The sequence below is a fragment of the Euwallacea similis genome, chromosome 2, assembly GCF_039881205.1.
Source record: "Euwallacea similis isolate ESF13 chromosome 2, ESF131.1, whole genome shotgun sequence".
Classification (NCBI taxonomy): Eukaryota; Metazoa; Arthropoda; class Insecta; order Coleoptera; family Curculionidae; genus Euwallacea; species Euwallacea similis.
The window spans coordinates 4,119,584-4,145,004 of NC_089610.1; the positions used below are offsets into that span (position 1 = coordinate 4,119,584).

At 35.9% G+C, this 25,421-nt stretch overlaps 1 protein-coding gene across 2 annotated transcripts in view; it reads right to left on the reverse strand.

Moving 5' to 3' along the window:
- wge (winged eye) overlaps positions 1–24,156 on the reverse strand; it is a 54,378-nt gene extending 30,222 nt beyond the window's left edge. For both annotated transcript variants that reach the window (XM_066405810.1, XM_066405809.1), the window contains exon 1: positions 23,825–24,156. The gene's annotated coding sequence lies outside the window, so the exon portion shown is untranslated. The remainder of the gene's footprint in view (positions 1–23,824) is intronic.
- Positions 24,157–25,421: the final 1,265 nt, after the last annotated feature.

Here is a 25,421-nt window from a genome sequence, read left to right on the forward strand (position 1 = left end):
TACTAAATTTTTGAGGGCTTAACTGAATAAAATAAAAAGTCAGCGGATGATGCTTAGTTTCATTTACAAAAAAACAAAGATGTCTTATTACGTAATAAGCCAAATATACTCCTAGTACGTTCTTCCTGCACCGAACAATCACCAAGGCAAACCAAAAGGAAACAGCCGACTATTGAAAAAGGAATAACATCACGTTCGACTCTTTAAAAGAAAATGTGTTTCGCACGTTACCACGTACAGCCCCACACTGGGGCACCTTGAAGAAGTCCCGCCTACTGGCAGTCACTGCTGAGTGCAGAATTGTATGAATAAAATGTCGTCGATAGGTGACTAGCAGGAGGTTCCTGCATTTTAAAGGAAAATCAGAAAATGTTTTTGTCCCTCGGCAAAATAAAATCAAGGGTTATTGTTCTTTCAAACCGTAGAAACTGTGAAAGGTATTTCCAAAAGCTTTATAAAGTTTCAGTATTGGATTTAGACGAGGAATGTTTAGGAAACACCCTGTAGATGATTGAACGTGTGTCCTGTGTCTATCACAGTTTAATAGCAATAATTTACCACCACAGAATATAGAAAAAACATAAAGTTAAACACACTAAACCGTCGAGTCATCTCTGAGACAGCCAGGTCTTCTAATTCATCATTGGTTTTTGCTCACATGCAAATTTAGTATTATTATTTTTGGTTGGACACGTACCGAATGGCACAACACAGTAGTTCATTCTCTTTATAATAACCCTTTATATAAGCAATTTATAATAACCTAAAGAAATTGCAAAATTGAATTTTAACAACCAATCGCACAACAACCACCACTGGCGGGGCTTTTAATTTTCATTGTACAATATATAATTAAAACGTCAATTAAAGCCCTTTTATAGACGTGGAATGGGCTGTGCGGTGCCATATTCATTTAACGGACCCAATCGACTGCGATAATTTCCCCATAAAGAAATATCTACAGTTGACAAACACATATTTTTCTACGAAAATGTAAATAAAAATAAATCAATAGTATAGCAGTAATTCATATTTTAATTATGCTCTAAGGGCCGGTTCTTCAATGTCCAGTTAGGAGCGACAGCTGTCAGTTACCAACTAACCGGCAGACGAAGTGTTTTTCAAACGAAGTTAAAACCGTACCGACAGTTGAAGTCAGGACAGCTATCTGAAATCGCTCTTTCTAAGTTACGTTCGGAAATGCGTAAGAGCCAAATTCTTAATGTGCTGTCAACTCCAATTGCAAATAGGGCTAACCTGCTGGTCACACGATGACCTTCTATGGGCATTACCTCGACGTTAAAATTAATATCACCTTAATAATTTTAGACTGAAGTTTTAGTTGCCGTTGGTAAAATTATCAGCTGGATTTTAACTTTTAGAGCGAGGAAACTTTAGCGTTTTGCAACATCAGCTTAAGAAATCTGCGAAACAGATGGAATAACTCTTGAATAAAATAAAGCTTTGCCCATGGCACTCCAAATTTAAAAGTTCGAGTGCTTCTTTGGTATTCAAAGAACATCAGTTTACTCCATGTGAGGTATTCATTTTAGCAGCCATTGCATCCATCACGCTTTGTTATCAAATAGGATATCTACGGATAAATAATTATATTACTCCTAATTAAATTTTTAAAGACCTATTGTCCATCAGCATAATTGTGTTTTCACCGTTCTGAAAAGTTGTTTCACATCATTTTCGCGTAGACCGTTAATAACAATAACATTAGTCTTCCCTTCATACCCCTCACCCACTGTCCTTCATTTCTCTTTCAGAAGAAAGTACGACGTTACTATTTCGATGAACAAGCAGCGGAAACTCAAGATTATTCAGAATTGTCGACCGGTCGATAAATTTGTTAACACACTTCTGAATATAAGGTCTGCTTTAAGCCACTTATCATCAAATTAACATAGAAATTACCCCGACGACTATATAATTTTCGAAATAGGCCTCATTATAACGGTTTTGTCATAAATTATAAGGCCATCCTACTATATCGCCAATAAATTACACATAGAGGACTAGCTTTAAGCTTATCTACTAAGGGTTACAGACACTTTTTTGAACAGACAAAATCAGTAAAGAGACCCAGCGAATTATTTAGAGGTATTTCATAATGATCATAATATTCGTTGCTATTTTCAAAATACACAAATCCATCATATACAACATACACCCAACTTCAATCAAATATACAGAGCTCTATAACGCGATATTATGGCGAGCAATTCAATGATAGATTATGCCTTAACTCTGGTAATGTTTACCTTGTTCGGAGCGGCTCAACGTCAACGATAAGAAAATGATAGAGTGTTACAAATATTGGAATCGGACCTATCAATCTTTGTTATCACATGCCTTTATGGAATATACGTACGTATAATGTTAAAAAAAAATCCAAATAGAACGGACAACTAGTTCTGGAACAACTATTCTAAGGGGGTGGTTTACCCTTAATATTCCTTTAGGGAACTAGTGGGATTAAAATTAGAAGCTGTTAGGGCAATAGTCACGGTCAGGTCCAACAATGTAACATTAATGTTGTATTGTTTGAATTAATGTTACTACAATATTCAACCTTATCAATAGTCCTTAATAGACCACGTTTTAAGGACGATTTATATTATCAACAGACCAACTATTGTAACATTGATTTTTGTTATTTGCACACATTGATACTCACGGAAAATGTCACGGCCTTAACAATACTAAATGAATGTTACAACACTTGACCGAATCGTCCGTTAATCGAACAAAAACCCTCGTCGATCTAGATTCTCAATCTAATCGAAAGAACAAACCAGAAATAATCGCAAGTTAGTAAGTCACAGTTTTTTTCATTTTTAAGAAGATATTTTAGTTCGAAAAAGCTCGTGGAAGGAGCCTGAAGTAATCTGAAGTTTTCGTCATTTTAAATGAGTTCTCGAATTTCGAAAAAGTGGAAATGCAGTACTCACTGGGATGTTTTGTGAATCGATTTAAAAGGTCGAAAACTGCTTTAATTCTTCTTTAGCACCGTCCGAGTTTATCGAACTTATGAACGCCTTTCTCAAACCTGCATAAGAGGTTAAGAATGTCAGACATCCATTATAATGTCCTATCTAGCATAATCCAGGATTTATCAAAAATCTATAGCCTTTCTGAACCCAATGCAGGTTCATAAACCGTCAGAAATACTTCGGATAGGATTTAATCAAAAAATCTCCCTTAAGCACATTTTGCGAGTGTCTAAAATCTATATTAAACTCCCTTCACGTGCCTCAGACGCGTGCGGCACTTGTCAGAAATCCCATAGATGCAACTGACAGGTCAGGGCAGAGCTGTCAAAAAGTCCACGTTTAGAACGTTCTCTGTCGTAGTCAAAAATCTCAAGCATTCCCTTCTCAAGTCAATATTCTAGTTGTCAAAAAATTGATAATCTGTTTCAGTTCAGGTTTGTTGCAAATTCTTTGTTTTGTACTTGTACTCTTAAGTTGTTAAAAAATATGGTGGTCTGGATATACTGGACCTACTTTGACCACCTCGGTTGCGAGTTCTATGTGCTCCTACAAAGATCGTATACAAAAATAGAAACACAAAATTCTTTTTGTGCTTGATCTAAACATTCACACTTAACGTAACAAGTTCGAGTTTTTGATAAAATTCTTCACGCCTATTTAGCAGAACATCGATAAGTAATCAAACGAAATCTTCTATGCGCTCCTGTATAAATCGCCACTGGCAATTTCTAGCCCGCTACTTCCTTATACATTAAACGTACTAAAATAAGTACTTATTGAACTCCCATTATCAAACACTGAACAGGACTACCTCCACGGCAAAGTCCACCTAGCCCTTAGCCCTTGAGACGGGCACTCATATTACCATATTATAATCGTATATTAGAGGACGTCTGGGATACAGAGATACTCTGGCACATTTCACAGACCAGTTTTCGATGTACAGTAGTAAATTGGGCACGATATTAAGATACTGCTGGTTTTAAATTTAAACTACCGATAAAAAATAAATAAAACTGGAAATCCGACTCTCTGAAAAAGAACAGAAATCATATTTCCTTTATCTCCAAGGAATTTATCAAGTTACCGTAGAAAAGTTAATCTTGTTCGTTTTATGAATGCGAATAGGGAATCCAGGATTACAAGGAATTTTTATTACGCAGTAAGTAGAAGGCTGGATAAAGTCATCTTGGTTACAGCAGAATCTTTATTTTAGTTTCTCCAGTCATGTTTGCTTTCGTTTTCTAAAATAAAGTTATGTAAATTGGGGGAATCCAACTCATATTGAATTTGACTTTATTTATGGAGCAAATTTTCGCAAGGGCTACGGATGAATAAAAAATCAAAGAGAATACTTCAAATACTGAGTTTCGATGATTGCATCAGGTATAACACTTAGCGAACCTGAGGAAGTCGGGGAAGACGCGAGTTAAAAATAAGCTTAATGTAATTAATGACTTCAAACTGCCAACAAGAGCTCGCAGTTAAAGGGATGTACGTGAAATGGACGAACATTTGCCTTTAAAATGACATGTCCCTCTTTGTTTAGCAACAAACTTGCTGGAATCGTACAGCTCCTACGTCAACAAAAATGAAACTGGACCATCAGTTTCTCAGCTCTCTCTTGACTATACAGCATGTCTCAACTATTTTTAGAAAAATGCGCATTACGAATAAGTTTTTTCGCAAACTTCCTTGAAGTGAAGCTCAATCTAGCATAGGCTACTTTGCTAGGATTCCGATCACGAAATCACAATCAATACGAGCAATCAGCGTGTATGTCGCCGATTACATGATCAATCTATCATGACTCAAGGCGACCATCTGCCAATTCCGCCCAGAAAGATGAACACATCTGACGGGCTATATCGAGATTCGAAATAAAACTAAGGACAGTCTGTATAGAACAGCTTAAAGCAGACCGATCGATCGTGCTCTGTGGGAACGTTACATCGCACTTTAAAGCCGGAGGTGGATAAGCTGTCGGAGCCGACGAGTAGGTATTGCCACGCGTTCGTAAATTCGGAAATATTTAGCCTCAACCAGTCTGAACATGCATAAAGTATTTTCATAATTCCAATTATTACTGTGATTTTGTTGGTTTAGCTCGCGGAGGTGGTATTTTCAGATATTAACGCGACCCTCAAAGGAGCTAAAACTGACTCCCCTTTTCTAGCTACTACGTGGAATGTTGAAGCTCGATTAACGTTCAATATAAGTATCACTCGGGCTCAAGGCTCAAATTCAGACCACAACTGTGGGCACAAAAATCGACATCATACGTTATACGTACATACATAGGCAGCGTTAATACCCTTCGGGTCACTGGTAGTTATGGAAGTGTCACAAGGAGGGGGTCACTGCAATTATCAAAACACGTTCTATGGGGGACAGAAGAGGCGAGCTCACGACGTTCGAAGAACTTGTAATCATGAAGTCACGATCACAAATCCATGTCGATCAAGCAAAAGAAGTCCGACGGTTTTGGCACAATGTAGGGTCTGACAATTGAAGTGATAAGTTGAAACAATGAGAGCGATATACTATACATATATCGCTTGCCAGTTTTCAAACTTTAAACGCCGATAACTCGGCAATTGCCCTAAGGAATAGCTCAAATTAATCTTCTAGATGCGCTCCATGACCCTACATAAACGGATTTGCAAAATCTCTCTTGGCATCTGAGATACAGGTCTAGTGATACAGGTCAGTGGCTATTTTTTACGATTTTCAAAGTGCTGTAAAATTAAAGTTTCCAAAAATGCTTTTCCAAGACTCCGGCACTTCAATTGAATTATCCATGATCGTTATAGGACCCATGTCGCTCTATTAACTCGTGAAGCAATTGCCTTACAAATAGCTCAAATTGAAACTATCGACTTGTGAAAGTTATTGAATCTTTTTATTCACTGGTATATTCTTAATAAGATTCTACTACAAAAAATATGTCTAAAAAAATAGAATGTTAATGAAATTTCGTTTCTTTTTTTTTGTTTTATGGCCGACTTAATTATAAAATTGGCCTTTCAGGACATAACTCAACGCGTGATATTTAACTAGAAACAATAGTTAAGTATTTGCGAAGGAATTTGAGCATGGTTTTTCTACATTCTTAGCTACGTTTTTTTAAATCTCCAGTATGCTAAACGGTTCTATCACTACATCAATTCAGCGAACTCGGTCATCGAAGCCACAATTTTCTCCCAGCACTTCAATCAGCTTCAACTCCAAGATTCTCCTTATTATGTTCTGTTAATAACAAAGGGCTGAGAGGAGGCACTTGCTGAGATCTAAGGACCATGAGTCGCAATTTTTCATTGTATACCTTTAGCCACGGCACCAAACTGTTTTATTAATGGTCCGGCATCACTATTTCGTCATTAAAAAGCTTTCAAGGTGCGGTTTATGTTTGAATTGTTTTTCAAAGTCAATGAAACGTCGATCCCGTCAAAGAATGTGTTGGCAATATCAATTGCCAAGAAGTGGGTGAATTGTTGAAATTATAGAAATAACGTTAAGAATAGATTTTGGTACGTGTTCCTCCTAAGTTTAGCTACAGGGAGGTACAACGGCCTCTATGGTTCAGTTGCTGGAAAGTTTGCGGTGGTTTGGCTATATATATTAAACACTGAATGATTTATTACGAAGCTATAAAAAATTTATTTCCCCAAACACTCGCCTTCAAAATAACAAACAAGCCCCAATACTCAAAATACTTTAAATTTATGAACTTTATTTTTATTTGCCGCAAAGCTAATTTTGAATTCCTTGTTGTGCGACTGACTTGGTCGGGCACGTAGGGTGCGTAATTTTAGATTCATTACCCTGTTTTTTCCCTTTCGAATTACTTTCTGAACAGTGTGTAAACAACGGGTACGTGACTTTGTACACAACTAAACATGAAAGCGTGGTCCCGACCGACGTCATTTTCTGACGTAATTAGATTGCTTAAATTAACACGCAAGAAGAAGAAACCGCATACAGACCCTAGTAATTTGCTTCAAAATCGTTTTCACAACATTTGCCAGAAAACAAGAAGCAAGTTCTAGTCACTTATCACAGTAATAGAAATATAAGTAAAAAAATGCGTTTTATATCAAATCAACTTGGCCTACGAGTCTGCAGATAACACTTTACGTAATCGTCATGCAGTATGTGTCGAGCTTTCCAGCCTTGAATAACTTTATTGTTTTGATATATTTTTACGTAAACACAAAATTTGGAATTAATTTAGCGATCTTCAAGGCTGATTTCTAGTGAACAGTTGGTAACAGGTGACTAAAAATACCTATTTTTCAAGTTCAGCTAATTGCTGATAATCTTTTGGAGGTTCCAAAATAGAATGGCGCATTGTGTCTGAATGAATGATAAATTAGCGAAGGCATTTGGCACCGCTAGAATGGCGCCTACAATGCGTTGGAGGCAGAGGAAAAGCGTGAAAAATAGGGCGGTGCTGTTGGATTTAGCATGTGACAAGAATTTTTATTTTCGATTCAAAACAAAGTTTGAAATATTGATAACGTTGATAAGTAGCAGAAAAATACATTTATGTGTAGAATTAGCTAAGCATCATGTGCCCGATATAATGAAGGCAAATGGGGGGGGATTGGTATTGACGCAAAATGCTCTATTCATTAAATCAAGGAAAAGTCATCCAGTTTGAAGCTCAGCGCAATGCTACGATACTTTGAAATAAGGAAAGTCCTGACTACCTCCGAAGATATGTACCTATAAATCGGCAAACTACAACTTCTTCCCACCTGGTTTACATCAAGATGGCATTATATTTCTTTCCTCTTCTCCTAACCGTTATTAGTTTTCTTTTTGTAAAAACACTCTAAATCTCTTTTTGTTACGAGTTCAACAAGTTGAATTGAATTAATTGAAAGTTTTAGTTGGGAATTTTTAGCATTCACGCAAATGTAGGCACAATGAATACGAAGTAAGTAATAAAATTACAAAATGGAAATTTACAAGCAAATTCGCTTTGCGGCCATTTTGCTGGTTGGATTAAATTATTACAGATAGATAGAGAATGAAATTGAGCATAAATAGCCACAACAATAAAGCACATAACTGAAGAAATTAAGCAAACAATGAGATTTGATTTGCATAAGTGAATCCGTGCGCAGCACTGAATAAAGCAATACAAAAATTGTCGAAAACTGCTTATTATAGTAATGTATATTTAATATTGCTAAGTAAAATACCGATTTTCTATAAGTACAATGATCAAACGAAAAAGTAAACTATTAACGTGCCTTTTCTATCACTGTCCTAATTTCAACAACTGCACTTTCCAAAATTTTGCTTCTCAACTCAATTTTTTTTTTATAGCAGTTTTGACTCTGTCTGTAAAGGATGTTTTGAGTCGATAAGCGACATTTTCGCAATATGAGCTATTGATAAAAAATAAAATATTCTAGAATTTCTTTCATGGAAGAGTATTGAGTCATAAAGGCGCTGACAACGTGTACACTAACGTATTTTCCCCATAGATTGAGAGGTCGTGACTAGGCTCTTTAAAGCCATAACACTCAATTCCAAAATTATACCTACGAATAATTATATCTGTGATAAATGACACACCTGGCCACCATTTCATCATATATTTGATAGCTTAATTCCTCCCATTCTCCACTTTCTTATTTAGAGTCTATAAAAATAATCTTGTATTGCACAGTTACCGACATCGTTTGAGTTTTCCCCAAAATGAATGTGGGGATGAATTTCACCCACAGATTTTTCCAATAATTCCCCTAGACATTAAAGATGTTGATAGTGAGTATGTCTTTTTTTATATCGATATCTCTGCTTGTACAATGAAACCTTTTGGAAATTATGAACTACATCAATGTTCAGATAAAAAAAAATACATTCGTGCATGACTCATTTCGATGTTTTAATTCCTGGTTCAGATTTGGATCAGAAATCGTTGAGGTATACATTCGTTCACGTAAAATCACCATTAATTAAAAGCCATATTATGATTGTGGTATAATATTCCTGCCTCTATCAGCAAGAAACGTCCGTATCAAAAGAGTGTTACAAATATATAACTGAAAATGTTTAAATTTTACGTACGAGTATACCTATAATGTGTTCTAGTTTTAAAAATTTTACTTTTAATCCTCAATTCCAATTCCCGCGCTCATCATTGCTTTTTCCACGGTGTGGCAACGTGGTCGTTATTGAGGGCTGTGGCGCGCATCGAGAATTTTATTGCGAATAATATAGTTAACTATTATTTTATTTAACGAAATCAATAACATCCTTAGTTGAACTAAGAGCATCGCAGCAAATCTGCTTTGCGGTCGTTAAATTAATTTTAACAATACATAAAACAAAAAAAAATTGAAAAGGAGACAAACAGAAACAACTAATTCGATGGCTAAACGATATTGATCTATACTGTATGCCTAAATGAGAAAACATTTACAAAAATTAGCTCACCGACGCACCTCAACACACGCTATACATTGAGTTTAATTGAATAGAAGATTATTTTGAATATTCGATTCACGGTAAGCCAAGGCTTTGACTTCAACATTTCAAATTTTAATTATCAATTTTCATGGTCGGATTTAACAGGTAGACTATGAGTATTTTCATAAAATTGAGCATATACATGTATTCATATTTTTGCCAGGAACAAGGTGCATTTCCTACCTAATTTGGCATCCTAATTAAAATAAAAAATAGCACTTTCACGGGTATCTGTTATCAATAAGGTTTTTAAACAATTTATTTACCGTAACGAAACACAATTAAGTGCGACATAAGTAAACCAACTTTTACGAAAATAAGGTATTATTGTGCTGTACAATTGTGAAAACAGCAGGAAAATAATAACGTGATTGGAGTCAATTTAATAATTAATAGGGCAGCCATTATTGGTTACAACATTTTGGCATCGACACAATGTTAATGAAATTCAATTCTGGTTAGTAAAAATTGGCATAGTCATCCACACTTTTTTTACTTTATTCATCAGCGATTGTTTATTTGAGAGCCTTATAGTAATAATCCGAAGTTCTCCCCTTCACATGGATTTGTTGGAATCTTTGGATCACTTTAAAGAATTTTTCGAAGAAGTTTGCAAATTATTTTTGAATTTTTTTACAATTTTAAGCGAAATTAACAGGACTTCCAAACGAGTTTTTGAGATTCCTGCAATGTAATTTAAACATTGGTTGAAATCTATACCTAAAAATCTCAATAAATAAAATGGACAAAATTATGAACAACATGAACGACAGGATAAGCACCTGTTCGCCACATCATTAAATAAATAACCGACTTGATCAAGCGTCTAGTTATCTTTACGATCCACCCCTGCATGACAGAGGGCCGCAATACTTCTATCTCTCTCAAAGTTATTATGGGAAATCTGGGGGAGAGTCCTAAACCATCGACATATAAATTTGTTTAACTAAATGTTTACAATGCCATTTTTTTCATTAATATTATATCAGAGAAACGTGTTTGAGGACGAATTATTAATGAGATGTTGACTTTAACATCAATAAGATAGCCCCCATAGGAACCATAGCCTACCCATGGTTTTATTTAATCATTTCTGTGAAAAGCAGCTTGCAGTTAAGAATTAAAAGAAAATTAATTATTTGTCCGAAGAAAACTTTAGATAGTTAATTGCAACATTGAAAAATCGATCAGTTTGAAACTAAAAGCGAGGTTTATAAAAATTATTTGTACAGCTAGAGCTCTAGTCATTATGACTCTTGCTCCATTTAGTTCTAATTACCCCCCTTTAGTATTTGCAAGTTTCCGTGCTGTTGGTGCTTACCCATTCATTGCGAACCCCAACTATTTTGGCCTCATTGAAGTGAAGGACAATAAACATCTCTACATGACGAAATAAAAAGGAAGATTTTATTAGATGTTTGTTTTAGTCGTCTATGGTAGGAACAGGGGGAAAGAATAAGGGTTTGCTGAAGGAATTCACCCTTCAAGAGGGTCTAGGGCAAGCTAGATCGTTGTGTGACGCAGGCGGACCGTGTTTTCCCAAACGGTCTGCCAAGGTTTTATTCGTCAAATGTAACGAAAATAGTTGTCGAAATAGTGTTTTTATACCTGTTCAAGCATAATGTCCTCTAGTTTTTAACAATTTTCATCAAGCCCTCTCAAGGTTGAAACCGTCGTTCGTGTTCATTATTATTTAACGGTGTTTAATACACATTTTATAGTCTTACTAAAAATGTTTCAATTTTTATGGGATCGATCGTTTCATGTCACCATCCAGGGTATTGTGATGAAAAATTAATCAATTTTATGACAGCATTTTCCATACCCCGTTCGATACACACGACGTCAAACTCGTCAATTTCACTTTTTTTTAATATTAACTTTAAATATTATTTTTAATAATAATTAAGTATTTTCAACGCAATAGGCGATCGTTAAAAAAACTGTGTCCTGAGGAGTTTCAAAAAGCTTTTCCGAATGTAGCAGTCGATTACGAAGAGTTTAAAAATGCTCTTAATATGAGCGCAAACTTTTTTCGTGAAACTGGAGGGACGGGAATAAAGAGAGAAGTGGACAGGCGACCTCACAGATGAGGGGAAGTGTACAGACGACGTCATGATGACGTTTATTCGTTACGTCTCTCAATAAATTCAGGATTCATTTAGAATGTGTAGAAAACTTTTCTTGAAAAACTTGCAGCTTCATATTCAGTCTTTAGAATTACAGTTAGAATGATAAATACGTAAAATAAGATTTAAAAAAAAAAAACAAAAATAGATTTGGAGTTACAATACAGTTCCGTCAGCGGTAGCCCAAACAAAAATTTACATATTTACCCACTATCTATCCACCATTTTAACAATGAAAAAAAAAAAAGGTGGGAAAACATCACCTTTCTACGGCAAGGATTTTACAAGAGTATGTGATGGTAAGGGCTTAATGATCACCTTAAGTAGTATAATCTAAATGCACCCCCATTCGCAAACGTAAATATATGCATATTTTATATTCTTATCATAAATCTCAGACACAAAAAAATTGCCCCAAACCATAAATCTTGAGGAAACTGAAAACGTGTCGTGGAAATATGCAATAAAATGTTCTTAAGTGTATAAATGAGCTTGGAGCTAAAAACAAAGCAAACGTTGCCGAAGAAATTTCAAGCTTGCGCTGCTCTAACGGTAAAAAGAGTAATGAATTTAGCGGGTTGAGGTATATTCGTGAGTTGGCTGCGAATAAATTTGATTATCTATTCGGTTTTTGTTCTCAGTTGGAGCTAAGGAGATGGTTTATTTCGTACTTTCGCTGCAGCCCAAAGTTTTCGTGGTTGGATTATTACAACAGTGAATGAAATTGTGGTGATTAGAGCTAAATTAATTGGGTTTAAATTTTATCGTCAGAGTAGTTAATATAAAATTTTAATTAGTGCCGAACTGTAATGGTTATTGGTAAATTCAGTATTATTTCAAGATGGGCTTTGTTTCACAAACAACTCAGATCAGTTGAATTTATCGCTGAGTGTACTGCTGCCGGGCAATTTGCCAGCTCTATTTGTGAGGAGCTTCCTATATGAGAAACTTATCGTGAGTAGTAATAAAGCCCTCAAATATATGCTGGAATAAGGTGGTGCCTCCTTGCAGATAAGAGCACATGGAAACCGTAATGAAGGTATCCAAAGCAATCCATATTTCAATTTTAAACTTTCTAGTTTGCATTAATTGAAACATTATTACTTGTTAATCATAATATTATTTAAAAAATTCTTAATTAATAACTACGAAACGAACCAAGGTACTTCTGTAACCTAGTTAATAAATAAAACCAGCAACAACAATCGTTGCTGTACCTAGCTCTATAGATACGGGGCACAATTTAAATAAGTTAAAATTTCTGCCTTTTCTTTCGGATCTCTTCGTCGTGGTGACGCGTTAGGAAACTCATTTACTTCTAATTTAAAATACGTAATATACAAGAAAGTGGTTGTTTTCGTAATCGAAATTAGGATGGGTTTCATTTCTAAATGGTTATGGAATGAAGGTGAACCCTTATGTCGTAATTGAGTTAATAACAAAAGGGACCAGCAAGAAACCATTTTAACGTGGGAAAAAGTAATATACCGGGCGCCCGTGTGGTAATATGATATTACCTCACGGCACGCGGAAATGTGCTACTTACTATCTTGAATCAGCGTGGTTCAATGTGATAAAACTGGTAAATGCTACCCTACCGTAAAGTTGAAGATAACAGTTAATTTATGTAATAAATACAAAAAGTAATGTGCCGAGCAAGCTTGCCAGCGAGTCCATAAATGGTCCGTCAGTCCATGTTCAGTCATCATTGACAGTTCCACTCTGCGTTTCACCAGAAGGATTATAATTTCGCCTGCTTTATTGTACTAGGACCATAATGAATTGGTTTATGTTAGCAAAGTAGTATCATAAAGAGCCCTTTATTTAAATTACTTAGCCCTGTTTTTTCTCTTTATCGGTTGGAGAGCTTAACGATCCAAATAAATCAGAAAAAGAATTATTTATTCAAGCGCCGGACTGTTCAAGCACAATTTAAATAAGTGATTAATTTATTTTACAATTTTTATGCGAAATTGCAATTTTTGGTACAATATTAGTAACTCCTAATATCGTCTTGTCAGAAAGTAGCGAATAGTAGTGATGATTGAGGTGCAGGATCCTCCATCCTTCACCACTCCCTCCAGGAAATTTCCATTATAAAATAAGATATCAACATTTTGGCACATACATATGGAAATATATGTTATTACAACTTATCAAAAATCTCTGCTCCAATGGAAAAAAAGATATGATTTCCCTGCATAAATAATGGAGAGTGACAGTTAGAAAATCGGTAAATGTAAAATTGTATTAAGCATACGCTAAATTTCAGACTGTTTGACTGAATGAGTGATGTTAGAAGCTTAACACATTCCTAATGAAATCTGACAGTTGAGCAATTTCTAACTCTAACCTCATCCATCTGTCAAATTTAACCACTTACACTTTTTATTATTTATACAGGGAAGAAACATTTGCTTTGTACGTCAGGCCGGAATATTTTAATAAGTGGAAACAATATAATATACTTAAGTTAGGAAGCTTTATAATCCATGTTTAATTCTTATAAATTTTTCTGATTACAGTTCTAAACGGGAAAATTGAAGACGTGACCCGAGAGTGACAAGTTTCTAATATTCGCTCGGCCCGGTCCGACCCTAGATGTTTATAGCTCGTTCCGTGCAGAACCCGAAACATCTGCCTAACATGGTGTCCTGAGTCCTGTTTCAGTGTGCGATTCGGGCCGGGCCTTGGATAATTAAACTGACCCATGCAAGACTCCAATTATTGTTATTCTTACACTTACAGATTGTAAGGAACTTAGCTTTCCATTACTGTTGCAACTGCACTAACATCGATCAATAGTTATCCTGTAAATTATGAGGCAAAAGTATCGGAATTAAGAAACGCACTTTTCGAATGGATAGATATTTTAATTAGAATGTGTAAGATAATTAATAAGGGAGAGGAAAATATTATAGGCAACAGTAAAGAGACATATAAAATCCGTACGTGTATTATTAGACTAGGGCGTAATCAGCCTCAGTTTCTCTGCAAACCGAAATTGAAGACTCTTATACTAGAAACAGATTTAGGAAAATCTTGGAGAAAATATAGAATTGACTGGTGTTTGCTATAAGTCAACAAGTTTATTATCCTGATCCTTCATAAATAAATTTATCATTTTTATTTGCGGTGGTGCTCCCTGCGAAGTATATTTTATTTCCTGTCGACCATATGCGAGGATATATTATTACAGCCAGTTTTATAATACCAATTAAAAGTTATCAGTCGAGGGTCTCGCTGACGACATAAAACCGAGTTACGCCGCAGCGTGGAAGTATGTCTCCAATCTCCCACGACGTGACTTTTCTAAAAATAAAGTAGTTTTTTCTTGTTCCTAACTTGAACACCGAATATTATATTTCACATCAAGTTTACAGGCAAGCAGGGCTTTATTACTAATATGAGACATTTTCAAAATTAAATCGAATATGTCCTACTTCGGGTACACCATCAAAAATCATCATTTTAAAGACCAATAAAGCATTAACGAAACAAAGAAAAAGTACAATCTTAAACAAAAACCACATATTTCTATTGATTAATTCGAATCTGCTGAAAAGCTGTTGCCATTCGTCAAATCCCCCTTCGAAGTCGCGGTCTAAAACGCCTGTTAAGGGCCCTGAAGACGTATTAATGCCGCTCCCTTCAGGGCTATTGCTACGATTTGTTTTAAAAATTTCTCTTAATGCGTAGTTAATCGTCAGCGTTATTGCGTCTAACATGTCTCTAATTTTACTGATAGATTCGTCTCGTTTATTGACATCGGGCTCAGGATCCACTTTAACTTCTTCGATTACGTAACAACTCTCCTTGAAATCCCATCCATCATCAGTCACCCCATGTGTAATGTCAATTATTTCAAAGGTCTCCTCTTCGGTGTTCGGAAGCAAAGGCAATTCTTCTAGGCCTTCAAATTCTTCGTCGGTGATTTTGACCACTGCGGGTCTGACTCTAGTAGTCTGGACCATATCAAGTTGCTCTAAAATGAAACGTAAACCTTCATTGCCCCACACACCTGGGCAAAAATGCAATTTTTCAGCATTTATTAATCATTACTCATCCGAAAAATAAATAACCCGGTATATAGGTTTAATAAAGCAAATTCGTTATGCTGGATTAAAGTTATCAATGTCAAATTTTACGAGATGGCTTCGAGTAAGTGAGAGACCCCGTGAAAATTCAATTTGCATTCGACTGTTGAGAGACCCAAAAAAGAAACTACAGGTAAATTTTAATTTAGATTTCACGTGTTTTCGCGTGAAATGGGATGAAAAAAGAAAACCGTACAGCAAATAGACCCTATGTAGAGAATTTTGGGTGGGAAGTTGTTGGGATGGCGTTTTAACTTACACCTCTTCTTTCTCACTGAGGTCCAATCTTCTCTAAAAGAATTTCAATTAGGTGCGTAGTTCTGACTGATAGTAGCGATGATCGATAGATAATAGTAGCAGATTCAGGATTTGTAAAAACCATGGAGAATGGCAGAGAGAATGTGGATATAACCTGCTTTGGGAAAAAACGCGGAAATAGTTGGTCATGCTCCAACTACAAGTCCTCGGAATCAGTTAACGTTGAAAGTGTATTAACGAAAATTCATCTATCTTGATCTATCTAACTAATCATCTATTCTCAAACAATTGATTCCTGAGTAGAAACAAACTACCGTTATATTATCTTAAAATAAACTTAGCAATTCAGTACAACTTACCAGCAAAATAGAAGGATGCAGTTCCTGTTTCAATCTGATAGTCTCGTGACGTAAAGTATTCTCTTTCAGACTTTCGACGACACTTATAAAGCGATAATAAAATGGAATTTTCTTCGTGGTAAATTTGGTTCTAAATATCTTCAATGTCAAACCCTATGTCACGACAAACCCTGGCAATGTAGCCCATGGAGCGATAAGACCCACCTTCGAACAGGAGATAAGTTTGTGAGAATTTCTTGGAAGCTTCTCCGTTCAGAATAAGCTGCCAAACGGTCAAATTTAGCAAACACGTGCAATTTCAAGATTGACTGGAATTTTGACGTTTTTCGAAATTTCGTTGGTGGATGCATTGTTGGATAGGAGGAGAATACTAAAGGATGATTTTAGTCGCTTTCTTTTTTTTGACGTGTGATTTCGTACCAAAGCGCGTTATGACTTAAAAATCATATTCCTTCGTGTGTTTGAAATTAGAAATTTGAAACACTTCGCAACTTTATCAACGACTTCCTTTTGATAGACATCCCAAATTTGTATCATAACGTGTATTCGTACTCAATGGTGCGTTTTTTTCAAATTAGTAGCCACTGAGTGAGAAATTGCTTTGAAATGTCTAACAGTTTATATTGAAGACCTTGCTCAACCAAGAAACACAGATTTTCAATATAGTATGCTTAAAATGCTTGACGGATTCAACTCGGGTTACCAAAGAGTACTCTCAAGATTTAAAAGTACGATTGGTGAGTATAAAACAAAGTAGGTAATAATGATAGTTTTTCCCCACTCTCCATTATATCGTGTCGGCCATTGAAAGATCGATAGAATGACAGACCACCAAGGAGGTAAATATGCCTTGGGCTTTTATAGATATTAAAAAGACGACATAGAGTTCCACTTTAGAAAAGTACGATACTTAATTCGCGGTCGTTTATGACACTTGTATGTATTTAATCATAGAGCTGCACGCATTTTTACGTTACTCGTTAATTAAAAGTCTGCATGATATAAAACACCTTCAACATCGATCTACCTATTTGGCTGTCCATAAATTGCTACCTGAAATTTAAAGCAAGAAAACCAATCTTGTTTCCCCAGAGCAGACATCGTCGTCGAACCGAATAAATATGATCCAATTAGTTTATAATTTGAGGGGAGACGCGAACGGTTTAGAGCAGATGGAGTGTGTTTTAGTGTTGAAACATTTTTTTTCTGATCCTTTGGATGGATAATTATGATAAGAATTCTTTTGGAGGGGAAAAAAGTATTGTACGGAAAAATACCTGTCTTTTAAACTTGTTTCTAAATCGGATTTTCAGGCTCATTAAGTGACTCATTACACGAACGCGACAATACTAGAATAATGCTTGCAACAAGGATACAGTTTAAGTCGTGGTCTACTTAATCCATTAATTAGAGTACGTCAAGGTAATGTAAACAGTGTAAATGACTCAATGTAAGTCTACATAACTCACAGTCTCAATTGGTTTTGGAAAGAATGCTAGTTGCCACAAATCTGAGAAAAAATGTTCTGTTAGACATCTTACCCTCTCAAAAAAAAAGCGGAGCTAATTGAGTGTTAGAAGCTGTAGTGAAAAATTCTAATACATGCAAAAGTAAGCTAAAACTGCAGACTACTGTTTAATAATTCGCGTGTTATTCATTATTGTATTTGCGTTTAAGTAAAGTTTGCTGAGTTTCGCATAATTTGAGAAGTCTCATTTATCGTCGAACCCACAAGAAGTGTAACAATATGCTTCAGGTGTCGTAATTTGAATTCTCAGATATATACCAAATTATCGTAAAAATAGTAAGTGAATAGCGTGTTTGTCGAGTTTAGTGAAACAATGTCTTCGAAGAGCCACGTCCACGAAAAACAAAACTGAACATACTAACTCAACCTTTTTGGTACACCAACGGAACTTCCTGGATATACTGAATTGGGCATACCAGCCTAACTACACTTCAATTTACATATTAAATCAATGCACTGTTTATATTCTAATCTATTGCAGAAGACGTAATCCACCAGTTGACGCTATTTACTAATGTCTCTCTCTATATCACCTACATTTTCACATTCGTCCTGACATAAGGCTAAGTATTACTTACTTCTACGAAAAACGGTCAGTACCATTAATTTTAAATTACTTATGCTTCTAAAGTTCATGGCGGCATTCTAAAAACACTTTACAAAACTCGTTAGGAAATGTTATTTTGTTAACTCGTTTCGTATCGCACGGCACTGCTACGCTCGGGCCGTAAAATTCTACTCGATACACAAAACCACGCATTTCCTAACTTGTTACGTAAATGACTATTAACTAAAATATTTTCTAGGCAACGCCTAGTTATCAATTGTTTTATTTTCCACTTCACTCTCGAAGTTTCCAGAAACAATTATGCCCTAAAGTTGTTTTAAATTGGCCCGTAATAACATTAATGATAGACCAGGCCTTGGGTCATAAACGTTTCTAAGAACTCTCATCAAAGTATTAGATATTTATTGCACCGCGCTAATATTTTTTACGTTTTTAATTGCCTCATGGATTTACGATCTTCTACAGCAGATATATCGGCAATTTACACCCCGAGTCTGCACGAAATTGGCCAGGAAATAGCTTAGGGTGATTCTTTACTTCTTTCCCTTCCCTATCCACCCCAAAATATTTCTATAATATTAAATTCGGAACGAAAATAATCCGTACCCCTAACCCTATTAAACCCGAAGGGTGTTCCGGTCGCTCGCAAGAAGAATTCAGTTTATTCCATCATTACTTTTTACATGAAATCCTCACAATTTTTTAAGCGTTGCAGGTACTGAATGAGTGGCAGACGTGCATCCCGAAACAAACCATACCTAAGTACCGTGGCACCACTCTCTGGTACTAACAACGAACCTTTTCAGTATTATCGGATACCATCAGAAGGGATTCCGAGAAGGTTCACTGAGAAAGGTAATTAAGATTGATTTTTATTTCGAAGTCGAGGAACGAAATGGATAAGGTATTTTTCTTATTCCGAGGGTTAATTATCCTTATGTTTGGTCCTCGTTTAGTAGTAAATCAGAGGGTGTAGGTGTGGGTGTATTCATTGCCCAATACGTTTGAAATTCATAACTGGGTAATTAAATAATGTCGTTAAATTAGCAGCCAGAAGTTTCATTATGCAGGCGTTTCCTGGAAATCTATGTTTTGAAATGCTGTATGTATTTAAATTAACTTAAGTTGCCTCATAAGCAGGTATATTTTAATTTGCAAATATTTGCTTGATGAAATAGTGGCGTTATATCATTTTGCATAATCTGATGAACTTAAAGTATTTAAAAATGTTAGAAACAGTAAAACACAAGACATTAGTCTGTGTTGTGTCATCTACTGTATGACACGAAACGAAAGAGAGGCTTAATGAATATTCAACGGACGAGGTCAGCAAACTCGGCCGCTTTTTAAGCGTTTATGACGGCATCGGTGATGATAAACTCACATGGTTGTTAAAAGTTTAGCCTCGCGTTTAGTGCTTCTAACTAATGGGAATTTAGGTCTCGACTGTACAGGAAAGAAATACGAGGAAATTGCTAACTTTAGTTTACGGATTTTTGTATCGGAGTAATGCCGAGGTTTCACTAATTTAATTCAAGTACTTCCATCGTTTTCTAACGTAACTAAGTTATTTTGATATAGAAACGTTTTTGGTTGTGGTTTAGCTGGATTTTACAAGTTTTTTAAGCTCTACATACTTTGTGGCGTTTAAAGGATAAAGAGGATGGAGTGTTCCCTCTCCATAGCGAGATTTCATGGCGGTTTTTACTAAGAAATTAATTACATACGATGTAGCACATTTAAAATTCAGCAGCAAACTTAAGTTATTTAATCGAGTAAAACCTCGTACAACGTAAACTTCATCAGGGCTAACATACGCCCTAACGACGTGTATTCCGGAGATATATCCCACACTCGTGGGCGAGGGTTCGTGGGTGAGGTTGCATAACACGGTGACATTTCACGGAGCCTTCCCACTATGTTAGTATTAAGCCCCATCGATATCTCCATAATAAACGAAACGTCCACGAAGAGGTTGTAGTTCAATCCGCAGTTTCAATCCGCCAATCCTGATTGAAAATTACATCTGAATATAACGATATAGGTTCATGAGATTAGAGAAAAAATCACTTCCCCCTATGTTTGATATTCCAATCCTCCTTTTGTCTGAGGCCTTATTCCTAAATAGAATAAAAAGAAAAAGAGAAATGTTACAGTGCTGGATAACAACTTGTTTTATAAATCGTCGTAAAACTGAATTTGTTATCTGCGTCACTGACCTGAATTCGAGCCACTATACTCTTCATGTTCAATTCGGAAATTGCAACTCGACATCATTTTTAGCGTGGCCCGGAGATCTCCAATACGATGTTAACGCACAAATGAATATACGATTATTTTCCATCTCCATGGCATTCTAAAGCCACCTTGAGTAAAAATGCCAAAATAATCCTCAAGGTTTAGAGACAATTTTATTGGTTTTCAACCCATTTGCTAATACACAAATTAGGGCCAACCCAAGGTTTGAGCGGTTTCTTCTAAAGCCAAATTGAAGTCAAAAAGTTAGGAAAATATTTGGGAGTAACAGAGTAATATAAACCTATTGAAAGAACACGAATTTCAGACCCAGAGAGAGGTTCTTTTTGGATTGATTTATTACTGTTTTTCAGCTACATTGTTATTATTAGTATTCAACGTTCGTCCGAACCCTTAGCAAAGAAATGTCATTCTCAGTTAGTTTTAACTCAGAATAATATGCAATTCTACCCCTTCTTGTATATAAGCCCTTATTCCCAAATAGAATTAAAAAACAAACACATTGTTGCATAACAATGTTGGACAACACATTTGTTTTACAACATCGCTGTAAAACTTAATTTGTTGTCTCCGCCACTGACCTGGATTTGAGCCACTGTACTTTTCACGTTCTGAAATACTAGCTTGATCATGATTTTTAGCATGGCCCAGAGTTAAATGCGCCAATCGAATTTTCATAATTGTTTTCAACCACCATGGCGTTTTACAACCACCTTCAGCAAAAATGCCAAAATAATTCAGTGTTTAGAGGCAATACACAAACCAGCATTTATTAATGAAATATGGCGGTTTAGGTGTTGAGGCACGATATATCGTTTTAAAGGAAATTTAATTGTCCTTGCAAATACACAGGGTGTTCTATTTAAAGAAACGCGTTTTAAACAGATTTGGTGTCTAACCATAAAAACATTGATTTTGAACCACTGAAGCAATTTGAGGGTTGTTTAATGAATACGCATCCACAATTCCATAAACAACAGCGACGAGAAATCTCTCAAATTTGGAGAAACCTTGCGCCTCGCTATGACCGTTTGGACAAACTAGGATTGACCCCTAATTATAGTTCAAATCTCCTGCCCTTTCATCCTTCCCATTGCCGCAAACCCGCATGAGCGTATGATGTCCGACATGGACAAAATAAACACGTACAAACATGATAAAGCCAGCAAGTAAATATGATACACATACTAAGACGTGTTGCTGGGTACGGTAATAATTTTTTCCCATTTAACTTCAAAGAGCAAGTCTTTTTTCAAAAGTTTTAAATATGATTGAAAATGGTGGATTTAAGGGGATTAGTATATAATTATGGGATAGTTTAATCCGCCTAAGGGTTTAGCTACCCTCCAAATATCGTCCCAGGCTAAATCTGATTATAATTGAATCCAACGTTTGTGCCTTTCATTTAGGCATCTATTAGCCAAAAAGCCAGCATAGTTCCATAAAAATATATTGAAAGATGCTATTGATACTTAATTTATTTTAATTAATTATGGGAAAACTATGCGAAATTGTACGGCAAGGTATATTTTCTTTTCTTTTTTGAAAATTTTTAACCATATGATTAATATACCAAATGGAAAAATGATTAGGTTAAAGTTCATGTACCTTTCACCATTCCTTTCACTAACACAGCTTTGTATATATTATTCTATGGATACTCCTGATTTATTAACAATTTTAGCCATAGGAGTTAACAGTTCATTATATGGCTCTGAACTCTTTTTCATTTTTTTTTCTTTTATACAAGTACAAATACAACTGTTATTAAAAAGATATTAAAATGATCCCAGTTTCACCATCCTAAAGTGGTGTTTGTGCATTGTATAATAAAACAGGTATCATAAGCACCTGCTTTTCTAGCTCTATGGACATTCATTCTATGGCTTGCTTTATACATTTTCCTTAATATCACTACTTTATGGAATCCTCTTCCACCCATGACGGAATATCAGACGTTTTTTTATTTGAAGGTCGTAAAGCTATATTGAAAATGGCGTTTATGAGACCATTTCTGAGGTCGTTATGAATGGCCGCAAAGTAGATTTTTTTTTAATTTTCTATTTTTATTACGAATAGAAATATCAATAAATTTATCATTGAAATGAGTTCAAGAAGTAACAAAAGTACTGACAGTCTTTGAATGATATTTTGAGGAAAGCTCAATTGCGTTACTTATAATTAAATAGACGTCTAGTTACAATAATCTGATTTTAAAGTAGTTGACTATTTCTGAGTCTTTCTTTAGTTATTTTGCTTTATTGCTCAATGAAGAGCGTGCATTAACCTTAATAGAGGAATCGTGGAAACTTATAGCACAAGGCAACAGAATTAACTTAATGGCAGGAAGTTTTAATGAAACTAAAGGAGCAAAAGAACTCTGGAACATGGATTTTTTTGCCATTTGAATGATCCCAGGCACATCCCATTAGGCGGTTTTCCTTGTTCCAGCTATTGTAACCACAAAAGGTAATAAATGAATATGTGAACATTTGTCTGGGACACTCTTGCTCTCCCATCAAAATGTTACTGTTTCCTAGTTATTGTTGATTTCCTCCTTATGTCTTTTATAGAAATAATTAGCTATTAAGTTTTTAAGTTAATACATCTTAAAAAATTCACTTTCTGTTATTTTGAAGCAAAGAAGGGATTCTGTTGAACTAGCCTTATTTTCAGCATTAATCTTCTTTCTGTCCTGGCTTTTTCGTTTATATTACATACACTAAAAATGTATTACTCCTTGCTGATTTCCATGGGAGATAGTAGACGTTTACCCTTCTTGAATAGCCTTTTGAAAGACTATTCAACAACCTGACCTCGTTAAACGCTACTTTTACGTATCAGCTCAGTTCTGTCATTTAAGCAGAGTTTAGAATGGTTGTATTATTGAGGTTATCATCCTGAGATGCATCCAGCAAGAATTGAGATTCTATAACTTTCACACATATTTAAAATTGAAAAGGAGGAGGCTCATTGCCTTCCGCTTTCACAATTTCATATTGAATCAGAAAAGCTTTATGGCAGTGCAGGGGAGAAGTCTCGCTTAGTCACCTCAAATTAGAACTAAAGCAAAATCAAGTGATTGGAAACCATTGCCCATGGTTAAATACTCCGGGAACTATTAAAGAAATCTAGACTTACATGGTAAAACTGTCTGGTTACTCCTGAACTAAGTCCTTCTGAGTAATCCACTTCCAATCATCGTTGACTACACAAACCAACCAAAAACATAAAATGAACATCAACTTAACATCACAAAGCGTCACATCTTTCGTCAAAGCGTCGGATCACAAGCGCGGATGTCGCTACGCGATATCACAAGTGTACGTTACAGTTTTTTCGAAATACTTTCTATAACCGAACCTTCAACCGATGAATATTTTGAAAATGGAGTAAAAACACACGAATTTCGCCGACTAAATCGCGTCCGTTTGTTTCAATCCGAAAGCATGACGCTCGATCACTGATCCGAGAGGAGGGAATTTCTCTAGAACCGGAATCGATCGGGAGTTTTCGTGTAACTCCGCCTGTACATTCTTCATTCCGTTTTACATCCAACGTGCAGGCAGCAAAAACAAAACAGCTGAACGTTGTTCGGAGAGGTTCGCGGGTTAGAAGGGGAAGGTGGTATACGCCATAAAAGCTGGTGCGATGGGTATTTTTTGGTGATTGGTGCAACGGTGGCCGTTGGTTGGCTGGAGACTGTGAAATTGATGGTTAAATGTGAAAAAATATGGTGTTTTTGCGTGGAATTCAAAGGTGCATGCCATAACCAATTTCATTGTTCATAATTCAAATTTAAATTAAAGCGATTTATGCTGCATTGATGGAAAAAAGCCGCAGTCACCATGAAAGTATTTACGTAAGACGAAGACTAGAGGGACCGATCTTATTTCTTTTACAAGTGATAACAGACCTGTGGAATATTTGGGTTCTAAATCAAGACAGGATGCAAAACAGAGTCCGTTACTTTCAGCAAACTCGACAACTTGTCCAGAATACTTTAATATTTAATAAGTTTTGTTAAACATTTATGGCTGCAAAGTACAGGCTCGTTCAAACTTGTATAAGTTCGTTTAACTAGCACTAGCCAATTCTCAAAAAAATCTCTTCTTCAATGAATTTGCTCCTGACATCTGCACCCGCGCTCCATAGACGTTCTTAAATCTGCCCTCGGAATATCTGGCGCAAGAACATTCGATTCCAGCGATTTTCGGGATTTTAAAACCGGTCTTAGACGTAACGTGATATCAGCGATTTAACGGCGAGTCTTCATGTAGTTACGTTTATCATTCAGTCACCTGACTTCCCAGAGCCCCTCCATCCATTGATATTGATCCAAACAAGATACCTCATCACAAGGGTGTAGATTAAAAAAAGTATGAAGGTCCGGCCAAAATATGAGAATGCTCACTTGAATCCTCGACGTCGCAAGTTCCAGGAACTTGAGACTTACGCTGGTTGCAGAGTACTCAAGCGAGCATACTTCTCCCAGCTTCCTGGCACAGTTGCTCAAAACTCAGTCCCAGGGTCATGAAGTGAGATGTCGGAATTTATATAGTCGAATTTGTGACGTTCGGACTTGTTTCCCAAAACATGATGTATCTGCTGCATTTTTTGTACCACAAAAAAACGACTGATTTGCTGGAAAAGAGAATTTCCAGCATGTCTCTATCTATTTTCGACTTGTCTTCGAGAAGCCTGGGTACAATCTCGCGTTCATTGACCAATAAATGCT